The following is a 17,004-nucleotide window of genomic DNA, read 5'->3' as shown; positions in this document are numbered from 1 at the left end:
TTTATATATATAGATACATTCATAGTAAGATTTAGTAAATTCGGCAGGTCCCAGCACAACTGTGTTAAGTTTTTTCATTATTGTGTTTATGAGAAACATGAGCCTGATGTGTCCTAGTGATTTCTTCAACATTTGGGCATATATTTGAAAGACAAACTCTCATTTCCTCATCAATACATTGAAGAATTCCTCTCTTTTTATTCTTGTGTTGAGTGCAGAAAACCCCACCATACATATCATCTTAACTTTACACCAAACAAAGGATAGAAGAAACTTGCCTCCAGTTTTTTCAGGGAACATGTGGTGTAGTGTAAACCATCCAGCACCACAGCTTAACAGCCTTTTGCAACCTAATCAGGCAAGTGAGGTAGGGGGTTGGAGCGACTGTCAGTTTAGAGCCAATTCCCCACACCTCTGTCCCCCAAAAAATCTAAACTCCAAAAATCTTGTGGGTGTTTTGGTTCTCAACAGGCACATATTTCTCTAGAATACCATAGGGCAATGGTCCCCAACCCCCAGGCCGCGGACCGGTACCAGTCCGTGGGCCATTTGGTACCGGTCCGCAGAGAAAGAATAAATAACTTACATTATTTTCATTTTATTTATATTTAAGTCTGAATGATGTTTTATTTTTAAAAAATGACCAGATTCCCTCTGTTACATCCGTCTAAGACTCATTCTTGACGCTTGTCTCCGTCACATGATACATTTATCTGTCCCACCCTAAAGGCCAGTCCGTGAAAATATTTTCTGACATTAAACCAGTCCATGGCCCAAAAAAGGTTGGGGACCACTGCCATAGGGCACATCTGGAAATTTTCTAGGGCACACCAGTGCACCCTGGTGCACACTTTGAGAACCACTGTACTAAGGAGACTAAGGAACTGCAACAAAGAATTAATGCTTCTCATCTCTCTCGCTTCCTGTTTGTCTGTCCCTATCTGTCTCTCTGTCTCTGTAACAAAAAGAAAGAAAAAGTAAAACTAAAACCCATGTTTCCCAGATACACTGTAGCTAAGGCCTGGGCGAGATGATCTAGGTTCTACCCATCGAATGTACCCATTGGCACACAACTTTGTTTCACACTGAGCTACAGGGAGAGAAAGGTCAAGTGCAAGACTGACAGGAACCACACACACACACACACACACACACACACACACACACACACACACACACATGTCCTGAAACTGGCAGTTGTCGGGCAACTTCTTGATGGTAAATGACCAGAAGAATAAGGTTCTGGGCCTGGCAGCCAGTCTGGTGGCATCTTCCTAGTCAAACGGGGACAGCATCTCCCTGAGCAAACCAGTGGCTTTTGAAATCATTCTTTTTTTTTTTTTTTTTACAGAGACAGAGAGAGGGATAGGTAGGGACAGACAAACAGGAACGGAAATGAGAAGCATCAATCATCAGTTTTTTGTTGTGACACTTTAGTTGTTCATTGATTGCTTTCTCATATGTGCCTTGACCGTGGGCCTTCAGCAAACCGAGTAACCCTTTTTTCAAGCCAGCGACCTTGAGTCCAAGCTGTTGAGCTTTGCTCAAACCAGATGAGCCCGCGCTCAAGCTGGCAACCTCGGGGTCTCGAACCTGGGTCCTCCGCATCCCAGTCCGACGCTCTATCCCTGCACCACCGCCTAGACAGGTTTGAAATCATTCTTGGGCACTGATTTACCCTTTCCAACAATTCTCTGAGCAATCTTCACACCATGCTTAAACTAGGTAAACTAAATTCTATTTTCTGCAACTAAGAATCCTGACTAGTATATGTGTAAATGGAAGAGACAGCATCGCACCAAATGCTTTAATATAATATTAAAAGTATTGCTCTCATAATTTCTAATTTGAGAGACCAGTGTGAGTCCATCTTGCATTGTGCAACTGATGTTCCACTTCTGAGTATGGTTAAGAGTAAAAGATTATTCTTCAAACACAGCATAATTTCTTTTTCCTGGCTCTTCCTTTTACCTGCCTCTACTCCAGTTTACAGACTCGGTATTCTCATTCTCCATATTGGGCCTCGTCACCTTATCACCTTTAGCCTGTTTTTTGTTTGTTTACTTGTTTGTTTGTTTTTGTACCAGGAAAAGGGTAGGGAGTAAATCTAAGAGAAAGGTTCTTGAGGTCTTTGTTAGGACTGAGAGGTAGAAAGCCTTTCAGTGCTCTCCAATCTAGCCATTTTTAGAGAGTTCTAAATAACTAATATTTTGTTTCCGCATGGCTCTTTGTGACCCTGCTATATGATTTAGAACTCCGTAGTTGAAGAGCTGAAATGGCTGGTGTCCAAAAACTTTAATTACACAAAGCTGGAACAAACCTTGGAGATTATATCAACCTTCTGTCTTTTTGATGAAGATACTGATGTCCAGGGTTACAGAACAAATAGGTGGAAAAGCCAAAACTAAAAGTCAAATTTACAGACTCCATTGTTGTTTGTACCACACAACAAGCTAAAGGCTTGGGTGAGTAAGTTTAAGAGACTAGTTTTTGCCAGTGGATTGAACTCCACCTGACTCCTGTAAGCACTTTGAGTTTGTGAGTCTCGATTTAAAAGAATCCTACATAAAATATTACAGTGAGTAAAAACAAACAAACAAACAAAAAAATAACTCCTTTGGCAAAGAAAATCATTCTCCATATTTAAATTTTCTACCTGCTATTTCTAAGCAGAACCCACTCTAGAAAGGGGTTTGAAACAATGTAGAAAGGGTCTAAAAATATCTGTTAACATCATCTTGTATATTAAGTTGTCTCTGCTTACAGTTAAAAATGTGCTGAGCTTTTTCTTATAGATAGCCCATAACAATAACTCTCTGGAGTTGAGAAGTTTTTCCTACTGAACTAGTCCCATAATGCCCCCCACTGGCAGAACTCACTAGTCTTCCATCTGGAATAACACCACCAGTTTTGTCATCCCCACAGGCACTATTCTGACACATCTCATTAATTTTTACAGGGTCTTGACCCATAAGAATAAATGGTCTATGCTTCAATGTCTAAGTATGCACATAAAGAGAATAGAGTTTAACTTAAGTGTTATATATGTAATCTTGGGTCCAAGAAAAAATATATAAGCTGAAAAGATATAAACTTCTTGAGGTGGTTATTTATTAAGCATCCAAGAAAATACAGTGTAGCATAAGACACTCCAAATTTGGAAATAAGTATAAAAAATGACCAAGTATTATTGCCAGTTTCTTATACAATGTACCATTATTCCAGCCCGTTTCATGCTGGTATATTCCTAGTTTAACTGTACCCATCTGTGCATGGGAAGCTCAAAAAAAAAAAAAAGAAAAAAAGTTGCTATATCATTCAAAATCCTCTCTCTGGTAAGAATATCAAATCCTAAAAAATAATTCCAAAATAGAATACAATAAAGTTGATTCTGTGGCCATAATTAAATACTATTCATGAAAAAAATATATAGTGAAACCACAATATCATATTAAAAACAGATGTCAAAATTGAAAAAGAAAATAGAGATATATTCATAAATCATATCTTAGCTCTAAAATATTTTTTTTCTAAATAATCTCTTTTAGTGAATTTTTACAATTAAGCCAACCAATTAGCATCTCAGAACTCCGCACCCTGCAGAATTTCACTTCTGGTAATAGTGGTCAAGAAAAAGTGAAATAATGTAACATAACATTTATTAAGTTTTTGTTAAAAGTTTAATCCAAGTTATCTAATTTCATCCTCATAATAGATAGTTATACCTGTATTGCTGTTAATGACAAAAAAGCTTGGGATATTTAAGTGAACTGCCCAAGTCTACTCAGTAGGCTGTGGACTGAGTCTACCTTCTCCACAGCCCACACTCAGGATCCCTATCCTTGACTGCTACCCTTGGGAGTAGCTTTATTTTGCAGTATTCTTCCAGAAAAACAGCTTTTTTTTTTTTTTACTATATTCTTTATGCTGTATTTTTCATCTCCATGACTATTTTGTAACCACCAATTTAGAACAACAGCTATTTTAAGAAACATGCTTGTTTGAGAATTATAAGATTTATCAGAAAAGACCCAGTGAAGTCTGAGGGTTTTTACATGAACTCCCAGTGGGCAAACAAAATCCTTGTTATTCATCTTCACTGAAAAAAGCACATATTAAGAAGCCTACAGGAGTGGAAGATACTAGAAAAAGAGCTACAGGAAGCCTGAACCACTCCTCATGTACTCATTATTTATGCACCTTCAGTAAAAGACTGAGGAGAAGAAAGCAAATATTTTTCTGCTAAAATTTTGCTTATGTTATCTATATTTTAGCTGAAAAATAATAGACTAATCAGCAGCAGTAAAAACAGACTACATTGAATAATCTAGACATAAATACATTTCCTCTTATGGGTAAAATTGACATGAGACAGGCGGTAAGTTACAAAAACACATTGAATTATAAAACAACTACCTCCATATCAACTGGTACCTCATTAGAATAAATATACAACCACCACATCAATCTTCTTTAGTTTGAGAGGACATAAAGCCATAAGTGAAATAAACAAAGGAAAGACATGATGGTGAGAATTAGACAACAGCCTTGTCAGAGCCACCAGCCCTTCAGAAAGGTTCAGAAAGCTCACGGCATTCCCAGCATGTTTCCCAGGTGCAGAAAACTGGTCTGACTGGAAAATAAAAGGAAGATAAACTATCGTTAGATTAGAATCCTTTTCTAAAATTTCTCATGTTGTTTTCTAATAATTGTGAAATTAAACCTGAGTTCAAATCCTGATGTCACTATGTGTAAATTAATACTTTAATTTACTCTCCATATTTCAGTTTCTGTGTCTGCAAGATGGTCAGAACATCGCCAGTTTTATGCAAGACTGAATGAGAAAGTGTATTTAAGGGGTGAAGTATAGTCCTAGGGAAATGCCAGATTCCCCTAAAATAGAAGCTTACGTTATTCACTCGTATTAAACAGCATGGGGGGGATTAATAAAGAAATTAGACTTTTTTGCTCTCAAAGAGTTGACAGTCTGGATTAGGAAACAAAATTAGCAGATATGAGAAAACTATCCTTAAGCACAATAGTATTTGGAAGAAGGAATAGATTGTTACAAGGTAGAAGAGTCAAGAGGATTCATGGTGGACATGTGTTGACTGGGTCCAGGAGCCTGAGGAAGACGAAGGTTGTGAGAACTGAATGCTTTGCCTTCATTTTTTAGTGGTGACTCTCATCTTCAAAGCAAAGCTCTTCGTGAATACAATGCTTTACACATGGAATTCTACATACAATGTGTTCTAAACTTTTGCTATTTAACGTGTGAGTCATAGACCAATTGCATGGCATTTCAGAGTTTAGTAGACATGCAGAACCTCAAACCCCACCCCAGACCTACTGAATGGGACTCTATATTTTAACAAGATCCTAGAGTAATCTCTGTGCACATTAAAGTTTCAAAAACACAATTGTAAATCACCAAATCTCTAAAACAATGAGGCTTACATGCTTCACATTAAAAAAAAAAAATCCCAGGTTTTCAGGTACTTTGAGATGGTAAATACTGGTCTGCAATATCTCCATCTATAAGATGGAGAAGATAATACCTGTCCTTCAGGACTGTTATGAGGCTAATTGAGTTAAACATATATAAGACTTCTATTTTCTAAACCCATAAGGAGAAAAACGTGGTTTTTTAAATCTTGATATCCTTTGCCCTTAGCATAGTGCTACATACATAGTCCATATTCAATAAACATGTGTTAAATAAACGAACTAAAAAATGAGGCTTTAAGATCAGATCAAGTACATTTTGAAATAGATAACCATGGGACCATGAGTTCGGTCTGTTGACAAAGAAAGCTGACACAGTGGAGCCCCTTTTAGGTTAAAATGTGCTCCCCTCATTTAGTCACAAGATCTTTTTCATTGTAAAATAAATAAAAATAGTAATATAATAGTGAAAGTATGATTCAAAATATATTTTGTCATAAGAAATTAAAGTTACTTATGGCCTCACTTTGTGTTCATTCAGTTCAGTATTAAATGTACTGTGGATATTCTGTTACTAGTTCTAACACTAGTTTTCCTTTGGCAGACTCAAATTATATAATGAATTCATCTAAAGATTCAAATCCAAATAGAGTTAGGTCAAAGACTCATTCTTCCATACTCTTAAGAAACATATAGTCTAGCACTCTCATCGGCAAACTGCGGCTCGCTAGCCACATGCAGCTCTTTGGCCCCTTGAGTGTGGCTCTTCCACAAAACACCATGTGCAGGCACTACCTCGATAAGGAGTGTACCCACCTATATAGTTTAAGTTTAAAAAATTTGGCTCTCTAAAGAAATTTCAATCGTTGTACTGTTGATATTTGGCTCTGTTGACTAATGAGTTTGCTGACCACTGGTCTAGCAGAATTAGGGATATATGCAAATAACAGTTAAAATGAAGACAATACCTTGTTGGAAGGACATTGGTGGCAGTAACAAAGGAGCTGCTCAAGCTGCCTGGAAAAGGTAAGGCAGGTCTCAGAGAGAAGAGACTGAGCTAAGACCTCAAGGATGAGCAATGTGGCAGGTGAACTAATGGGGTAGGGTAACCACATGGGCAAAAACATGAGAGAGAATACAGCCTGTTCAGTGAGCTTTCAACTAGCTACCTGAAGCACAAAGCGGGTCAGTAGCAGGAATATAACAGGAAAGGTAGTTAGGAAACAGATCATGATGGCTTTGCATGCCACACAAAAATTTTACTTTTGAAGTTATAGAGAATCATTAAAAGAATTTGAGTAGAGAAGTTAAGATGCTCACATTTTCCTTTGGGATAGGCCAGTATGGCAGCACTAAGTCTGATGGACTGGGAGAGAGAATAGGAAGGAGCACATGGAATGAGACTAGACTTTTGCAGACAAGTTACAAGAAATAATGCATTAGTTGAGATGGTGGCTTGAACTGTGTCAGTGATGGTCAGGATGGAGAAAAGAAGATGCAACTAATATTAAGAGGTAGAATTCATAGAATTTGGGAATTGATTCAATGTGATAGTTTTCCAGCCATCAAGAGAAACTCCAGAGTTTAAAATTACACAAGGCATATGCATTCATTTTCAGTTTTAGCAAGTATACTAAGTGTCCCATAACAAATTTTGTGATAAAAGTGGCCAGTTTGAACTTAAGCATATGAGCAATGAAATCTATCTGTTCACATGTTGATATTATTGAATTCCCAGTTGCTCCCTCCAATGATGTCTGATTTCCTTTTCACTGAAAGTCAATTGCAGACTATGGGTAAAATCCTAGTCTAAATAAATTGGTCTTCCTTGTCCAATAGGAGCTCACAGAATAAACTGTTTTGGAGACTCCAAGATGACAGATAATAATCACAGATAATAATGGTCTAATCTCCCTTCCCAGTTTAGTAGGAGCCCAGGGGGAACAAAGGCTGGTTCAATCTGGATTCAAGACAGAGTTAGATATAGAACTGAATGGCACTGGCCTAGATCTTTAGGTGTTAAGACAGAACATATTTGTATCTGGGTCCAGAAATGGGTAGGTATGATGGGAATCCAGGGAACAGGTCAAGTATCAACATCAAAAAAGCAGAGATCAAGAGGAAAACCTAAAGAATATAAAGCACATCCTGAATTTTGAAGGCAAATCCCTTCATCTACTACTATTCATTTCCTTTTTTTAATCTCTAACATTAGTGCCCTAATACAATGATTGCCAGAGCTGGCTACTCAGTGGAACCAACTGGAGAGCTTTATAAAAATACCAATCTTATCTCATACCTAAAACTCCTATTAATTGGTCTAGAGTGGGAAAATACCATTCTCGCACAATATCACCCTAATAGATTCTCATCCTTGGCTGAACATTAGAATTCTGGAACTTTAAAAAAAAATATCATGTCTACATTTCACTTCTCAAAGATTATGATTAATCAGTCTGGAGCAAGGCCCTAACGTCAGTGTTTTTAAAAGCACTCGGGTGTTTCTCATATGAAGCAAAGGCAAAGGGATTCTATATTTTCTCCACTTTTTTCAAAACTATTTTCCCCAAACCCACTCTTAACTATTCCTATGCCTTTTACCTAACTTAGCTATGGGAGTCTGAAATAGGTTCTGTCATATTTTCTCCTCTTCTTCCTCCCTTCTATCACTTTGAATTTTGATCAAGAAATGTCTATTATCTTAAACTCACTGCTATCCTTATTTGGATTACTGAAGATAAAGATAATAAAACTATCTCCTCATCTCTAGAGGACTTTTTCTCCCCAGTTACAGCCATGTAAAGTCTCTCACTTTGAAAATAAAACAAAAGATAAACAATCTTCCAAAAACTTTGTTAACTCTGGAGGTGCCCCTCCATTAGCTTCCTAACCTTCAAAGCAAAACATCTTTGATAAGAAGATCTCCTTAGGACTAGGATTGGTGTAGTTATTCCTGATGATTTCTATAACTTTGAAAAGCGGGAAAGATCTGAAGAGAAGGATTCTGTTCCAGAAACTGTAGTCAGACCCCAGAAGAAGAACCCTCTAACCTTTACTAAGCAGAGTCAAAAGAAGAAATTTAACATTTCTGTACAAAAAGAGTGTATTATACAATTATACACTTGAAACCTATGTAATTTTATAAAACAATGTGACCCCAATAAATTCAATACAAAAGTAAAACAAAGGATAGACTTTCATATATTATACAAGGACAAGGAATTGATATGAAAAGGAGATAAATTTATGCTACAATGAATTTGCTGATTAGTAAAGTAATTACATGACACACTGCAGTAGTTCTGAGGGACAATAAAAACAATACACTTATAAATAGTCATATGGATTAAACTGCCCATCATATTGGTTCAAGTATATATGAGCAATGCCAAGCACTTGAGAAAGAATCTTGCAAAGAAGCCCACTCATTCAGGTAGCAGTATCTCTGGTTCATTAGACTTGAATATTAAATCAATGGACTTAAGAAAAAAGATACAAGATTGGGAATGTTTTAGTGACATACTATACTCTATCTCATGCTGACATCTAGGGAGAATTCAATATCTTTCCTTCACCCCTTCCACCACAATTACCATCAACACACTCATAAACAATTTCACTTCCAGAAAGTAGAGCTCTGGATCCAAGAGTATTGAGAATCAAGTAAATCTTTGGTGGGAGAGTGAAGAGAGTAAAAGTAACTCTTTAAGTATCTTTTCTCTCCCCTTTGGGAAGCTGAGTGGGAAAACTGAAAGGAACCCATAAGAAGAATCAAGAGAATGGCTTGAGTGGCTCTACTTTAATCTGATGGAAAGATTCCTTGAGAATTCTACATGGTCCAATCCAGTTCACCAGGATGAAAAAACAAACAAACAAACAAACAAAAAACTGATAGACTTCACTAAGCCAAGAGATTTGGGCATTTATTTGCCGGAGTACAGCTGAACAAATCAGCCTGAAATCAAATGATTCCGATTTTTAAGACTTAGATATGTGAGGTCTTAGATATAAATTCTCAAGTACTAATTATCATTATCTCTTAAAAGCTAACATAATTTCTTACTTATTAATTGCTTAATAATCATTTGTTGAAATGAAATTTTTTTTCTGTTTTAGTTTGCTTGGCATGCCATAATTAACAAAACATGTTTTAAAAATTTGAGGAAGAAGAAATGAAAATACCCTTTGAAAAATTGAATACTATGTAAATGCAAGATAGTCCTACTATTAGCTGAAATATGACACTATAACACCCTACCAGGCAGTCTGCCTATCAAGTCACCAAGTTTCATTTAAAAAGTAACAGATGGGCAACACAGAAAACTGACGTTTGAGAAGAACTTGGTCTTTGCCCTTTGGCTTCCTGCCCTCAGGCCCAAAGTGTGGCCCTTAAATTCATCTCCCCAAGAGACTACCTCAAATGCCTGTGTGGTCAGCCTAGCTCTGCCATGAGTTTCATTCCAACCAAAGCTCATTAGTTTTAGTTTTCCCTATAGATTTGTGGGTTAGAGTTTTATTTGTTGCGTAAGAGAAGGCACTAGCAGCTTGTATTTTTCTTTGCCCCTTGACAGTGAATCAGCAATGCATTCACTACATTTTCTTTATTAAGATAAAGTAGTGGTTCACGACATGTCCTTAGACTGGGCAGTCACTCTAAACACTTACTAATTAATCTAATTATAATAACACACTGGCTAGTCTATGTCACTCATCAAGCTAAAATAAAAATGAACTAGTGCTCTAGCTTCAACTTTAGAAATCTAGATCTGCACAGTCTAATATAATAGCCTCTATGGCTACTGAACCCTGAAATATTACTAGTCTAAATTTGAGATGTGCTATAAGTAAAAAATGCACGCCAGATGTAAAAGATTTAGTACAAAAAAAGTTTTTAAAATTCTAATACATTATATGTTGAAATGATATTTTTATTATATTGAGTAAAATTAAATATATTCTTATAATTAATGCCAAGTGTCTATTTTTTTAATGTGGTGATTTAAAAATTTTAAGTTACTTATGTGGTTTATATTATATTTATACTGGACAACATTAATGTAGATGCTCAAAGAATCTTTCCAAAGATTTTCATTTTTAATAATCCTGAATAGTTTAGCTAAATTAATTAATTATATTTCACTGTTTTATAGGCATTTTAAATATTTGTTTATCTTACCTCTAGAATTGACAAGAATATAAAAAGTAAATTAAAAGTAATGAATTAGCATTAATCATGTTTAAATGGCACTTACCTTGGACTTTCAAGAGCTTGGGACATTCTTTAAACACCTGCATTAATAGCTTTGCATCATGCCAAGTGATACCAAGTGCTAAACCCGAAATACTCTAATGCTATTCTTGCCTACAGGTGATGTCCTTGGCCTGGAGCTCCGCTGAACATAATACACAGAAAGTAACACATAATAGCCCATACACTAATATTTGCATTGCACAAAAATCATGGCATTTTTTTTCCAAAATGCCATCTTAAAATAGAATATAAAAAATCAGAAAAGGAGCTCTGATCCTAACACTTGTGACTTATTCTCAAACATAGCTTTTATTATGCATGTTATATAATGTGTGTATGATATATGACCACCTATTCACACATCAGAGGTATTTTTAAAAATGGGTGACTACTAGTTTTGAAGCCTAAAAAAATAAAAGTTCATCAACCACCCATTTGTGCCACTGGTTTCATGCACTGACTTAAAAAGCAAGAATGGTTAAAAAAATAAAAAAAGTTCAACCACGAGAAAACAGCAATATCTTTCTGGTCAGAAATACACAATGGTTTTATTCATTGTCACTGAGTCCAAAGGAAGTATAAGCCAAAGACAAGCCATTTGTGCAAAAGAAATAGGAGCCTGCAAAATGACAGAGAACATACAAGAGCAAGACCTGATAAAGGCTCAGAAAAAGAATAGCTACATTAGGAAAATTGTTCTATATAATGTTCCTACCCTTCACTGAAGAAGTGCACTCTATAGCTCTGACAGGATATTCAAAAAAGGAGATAATTATTTTTCTCCAGCACAAGCTTTAATAACAAGAAACCATTCAATGGATTTAATAATGCAAAGATAGTGTCCTTAGAATGGTCTAATCTTAAATATATCCAAGTAAAAAAAAACTCACAAAGAAGGAAATGAAGAAATAAAGACTGAGACAAGATGGCTCTGGAGTAGGCTGACGTACCAACATCTACCTCCCAGTACCAAAGTGAATTATAAACTGTAAAGCCAGAAGCCAAGGCCACTATCACAGCAGCCTGGCCCATGCAGGTTCGCATTGGATTCGGACAGTCGGTAAAGAAACAACAAAGCCAAAAACTGGTGGGCCAACATGTTTAATCCTAGTTTGCACCCGGTGGGCAAGTAAAAACACACACTGGGCTCCAAAACCCACTCACATTCAGTGCTCACAAAGCTACTGACTTATCCGAGTTTCCTAGATTCAAAGGTTTCTAGCTCACCAGACTTATTCACCTCTGTTCCCCATCTCCTTCCTTCTCCCTGCATAAACTCTGCACTAACTGGCTTCTCACTCAACACTCTGCCATCTTGGCTGCTTCTCCTAGCCTCCTCCATGTGGCCTTTCTCTGCTCTCTGCTCTAATGATAATCTCAGGAACTGAGAGAGCAAGCTCCTATTCTGCCCCCATTTTATAGTGTAGAAATCAAAACCTCTAATCCAATATACAAAATAGGGAAGTCTCTAATACAAAGTCACTTATCTGGGGCATGATGGGATTGTACCACCCCACATCAAAAAGGGTGGGAAAGGCTTAATCCCAAAACCAAGCCCTAGGCTATAAGGATCCTGCCTGCCCACAGCCCGCCCCCAACACACATTAATATCACCTGGGCAACGGCCTTCATGTGGGCAGCGCCATCTTTAACAAAGTGAACATAATATATTTTATCTGCCCAACACAAACTAATTTTAAGAACTATCATCTGGAAAAAATAACTTTGGACTAAACTAAGAGGACTCTTCAACCAAGGAACACTGAAGAAGCCACACTGAGACTGGTAGGAAAAGCGGAAACGCAGAGAGGGCTGTCCAGCTCCCCGGAGCAAATGGCAGCCGGGAGAGACTCGCGTGGTGGGAAGTGAGTTTAGCAGAGAGGGGAGGGTCCTGAGCCCCAGCAACAAAGCCCCATCCTGTAGCCCTAGAGCCCAGAAGAGGCATAAGGAAAGTATTTAGCTGGAAACAAGTCAGGATACTGTTTGTGAGAAAGAGTCTGATTTCTCAGAACCAGGATTCTTCTTAAAGGGACCATGCAGAACACCTCTCTCACAACCACTCACCCAGGGATCCGGGGGATGAGGAGAGAGGAGAGTACCAGAGTAGAAGAAAGAGAGTGTAATCTAGGAGGCACAGGGAGAAATATTTTGGGAGATAGCCACCCTAACTCCTGGGACGAGTCACTCCCCAAATCAGAAGTGAATATTTCCCCCAGAAACAGCAAATACCAGCAAAGGGAAGCAGGAGAGCAGCCAAACAAGCTCCCCCCACAGCACTCAGAGCAGAGTTGCTTAGAAGGAGGGAGCTTTTGAGTCTACAGTAGTGAGTGGTAGGGTCTGAGCTGCAGTGCCCGCACCCATGCAGCTGAGGGCTCACCGGAGGGCGAGTGGCAGCGAGAGACGGAAGCATGGTTCTGTTGGCAGGGGCAAAAGCTGGCTGGTCACCACTGGGCTCAGGTGTGAGCTCAGTCTTGCCTGGCTGGGGAGGAGGGAGTGTGTAAAAACGGTCAAACCAAGCTGCCGGCAGCCTGTAATCCAGCCTGCAGGAGAAGGGCAGGAACCCCAGAAAGGGTGGAGACCAGCCCCTGAGCAAGGGCGCAGGAGCACAGCCTAGCCCCGCACGTGCAACCCAGGCTTGTGGTCTGACTTGGGAGCTGGCTCCTCCCACGGGGGTGGAGCCAAAAGCCCAGAACAGGCGAAGTTCTGCTACTGAGATGAGCTTGGGCCTGCAGTCCTACCCAGCTGGTAGAGCCAAGGCTAGCAGCCGTTCCATGAGCAGGCTCCTCAAGTAAGGGCAGGGCGAAAGCCTGGAAAAAGGTGGAGACCCGCAGCTGAGCAAAGGTGCTTGCCACTGTCCTCAAGACCAAGCATAACATCATCTACAGGGGCGGGACAAAGACCAAGGCCACCGAGGCTTGTGCACCTGAGCACGTGATCACAGCCACTCCCGTGAAGAGAAAATGCAGAGGCAGAGAAATGCAACACAAATGAACCAAGAGAAATCCCCAGAAAAGGACCTAAATGAATCAGATATAACCAAATTACCAGATGCAGAGATTAAAATAACGATTGTTAGGATGCTCAAAAATATTAGAACAACAATAGATTGTCATTACAAAAACCTAAATAAAGAGATAGCAAATATAAAAAAAGACAGTGAAAGAATAAAAAAGAATCAGTCAGAAATGACAAATACAATATCTGAAATAAAGAATACAATGGAAGGAATTAAAAGCAGGATGGATGAAGCAGAGAATCGAATCAGTGAGTTAGAGGACACGATAAATAAAGGCAGGGAAGCAGAGCAGAAAAGAGACTCAAAAAGTCTGAGGAAACTCTAAGAGAGCTCTGTGACAACATGAAGAGAAATAACATCCGCATCATAGGGGTTCCTGAAGAAGAAGAGAAACAACAAGGAATAGAGACTTTGTTCAAATATATCATAGCTGAAAACTTCTCTCAATTAAGGCAGGAAAACATCTCACATGTTCAGAAAGCACAGAGAACTCCATTAAGGAGAACCCCAAAGAAATCAATACCAAGACACATCATAATTAAAATACCAAAGCAAAATGATAAAGAGAAAATATTAAAAGCTGCTAGAGAAAAAAAGTCTATCACCCTCAAAGGAACCCCCATAAGGATGACTTCTGACTTCTCAACAGAAACAATTGAGGCCAGAAGGGAATGGCAAGAAATATTCAAAGTAATGCAGAACAAGAGCCTACAACCAAGACTACTTTATCCAGCAAGGTTATCATTTAAAATTGAAGAAAAAATAAAAAGCTTTACAGACAAAAAAAACCTCAAGGAATTCACTGCAACCAAACCAAGGCTGCAAGAAGTGCTAAGGGACCTGTTGTAAACAGATCAAAGTAGAAAAAGAATATAGCAAAAGAGGATTACAGTTTTAAAAAATAAAATGGCAATAAACAATTACATATCAATAATAACCTTAAATGTTAATGGATTAAATGATCCAATCAAAAGACATAGGGTAGCTGCGTGGAAAAGAAAACAGGACCCATATATATGCTGTCTACAAGATACACACCTTAAATCAAAAGATGCACACAGACTGAAGATAAAAGGATGGAAAAAAAATACTTCACGCAAATGGAAATAAAAAAAAAAGCTGGGGTAGCAATACTTATATCAGACAAAATGGACTTTAAAACAAAGACCATAGTTAGAGATAAAGAAGGCCACCTAATAATGATAAAGGGAGCAATGCAAAAGGAAGATATAACCGTTATAAATATCTACGCACCTAATATAAGAGCACCTAAATATATAAAGCAGACTTTGATGGACTTAAAGGGTGAGATCAACAGCAATATTATAATAGTAGGGGATTTCAATACCCCACTAACATCATTAGATAGATACTCAAGAAAGAAAATTAACAAAGAAACAGAAGACTTAAAGGACATATTAGATCAACTTGATTTAATAGATATCTTCAAAATCTTTCACCCTAAAACAGCAGAATATACATTCTTTTCAAGCACTCATGATACATTCTCTAGAATGGACCACATGTTAGGGCACAAAAGCGGTCTCAACAAATTTAAAAAGATTGAAATCATATCGAGCACTTTCTCTGATCACAATGGCATTAAACTAGAAATCAACCACAACAGAAAAACTGAAAAACATTCAAACACTTGGAAACTAAATAGCATGTTATTAAATAACGAAGGGGTTAACAATGAGATCAAAGAAGAAAATAAAAAATTCCTAGAAACAAACGATAATGAACATACATCAACTCAAAATTAATGGGACACAGCAAAAGCAGTCCTGAGAGGGAAGTTTATAGCATTACAGGCATACCTCAAGAAGCTAGAAAAAGCTCAAATAAACAACTTGACCCTACATATAAAAGAACTAGAACGCCCTGGCCGGTTGGCTCAGCGGTAGAGCGTCGGCCTAGCGTGCGGAGGACCCGGGTTCGATTCCCGGCCAGGGCACACAGGAGAAGCGCCCATTTGCTTCTCCACCCCTCCGCCGCGCTTTCCCTCTCTGTCTCTCTCTTCCCCTCCCGCAGCCAAGGCTCCATTGGAGCAAAGATGGCCCGGGCGCTGGGGATGGCTCTGTGGCCTCTGCCCCAGGTGCTAGAGTGGCTCTGGTCGCAACATGGCGACGCCCAGGATGGGCAGAGCATCGCCCCCTGGAGGGCAGAGCGTCGCCCCTGGTGGGCGTGCCGGGTGGATCCCGGTCGGGCGCATGTGGGAGTCTGTCTGACTGTCTCTCCCTGTTTCCAGCTTCAGAAAAATGAAAAAAAAAAAAAAAAAAGAACTAGAAAAAGAACAGCAAGTAAAGCCCAGAGGTAGTAGAAAAAAGGAAATAATAAAGATCAGAACAGAAATAAATGACATAGAGGCTAAAGAAACAATACAGAGGATCAATAAAACCAGGAGCTGGTTCTTTGAAAAGGTAAACAAGATCGATGAACCTTTAACCAGACTCACCAAGAAAAAAAGAGAGAGGACTCAAATAAATAAAATTAAAAATGAGAGCAGAGAAATAACAACTGACACAACAGAAATACAAAATATTGAAAGAAAATACTATGAAGAACTGTACTCCAAAAAACTAGACAACCTAGATGAAATGGACAAATTCCTTGAAACATATAATCTTCCAAAAATCAATCTGGAAGAATCAGAAAACCTAAAAAGACCAATTCCAACAAATGAGACTGAAACAGCTATCAAAAAACTCCCAAAAAAGAAAAGTCCTGGGCCTGATGGCTTCACAAGTGAATTCTACTAAATATTAAAAAAAAACCTAACTCCTATCCTTCTCAAGGTATTTCAAAAAATTCTAGAGGAAGGAAGACTTCCAAACTCCTTTTATGAGGCGAGCATAATTCTGATTCCAAAACCAGGCAAAGACAACACAAAAAAAGAAAATTATAGGCCAATATCCCTGATGAATTTAGATGCAAAAATCCTCAACAAAATATTAGCAAACCGGATCCAGCAATATATGAAAAAAATTATACACCATAATCAAGTGGGATTTATTCTTGGGAGGCAAGGCTGGTACAATATTCACAAATCAATCAATGTGATTCATCACATAAACAAAAGGAAGGAGAAAAACCACATGATAATTTCAATAGATGCAGAAAAAGCATTTGATAAAATCCAGCACCCATTCATGATCAACACTCTCAGCAAAGTGGGAATACAGGGAACGTACCTCAACATGATAAAGGCCATCTATGACAAACCCACAGCCAACATTATACTCAATGGGAAAAAATTAAAAGCAATCCCCTTAAGATCAGGAACAAGGCA

This window comes from Saccopteryx leptura, chromosome 7 (assembly GCF_036850995.1).
Source record: "Saccopteryx leptura isolate mSacLep1 chromosome 7, mSacLep1_pri_phased_curated, whole genome shotgun sequence".
NCBI lineage: Eukaryota > Metazoa > Chordata > Mammalia > Chiroptera > Emballonuridae > Saccopteryx > Saccopteryx leptura.
The sequence above is the reverse complement of the archived record's forward strand: the minus strand, read 5'-3'. Positions refer to the sequence as shown.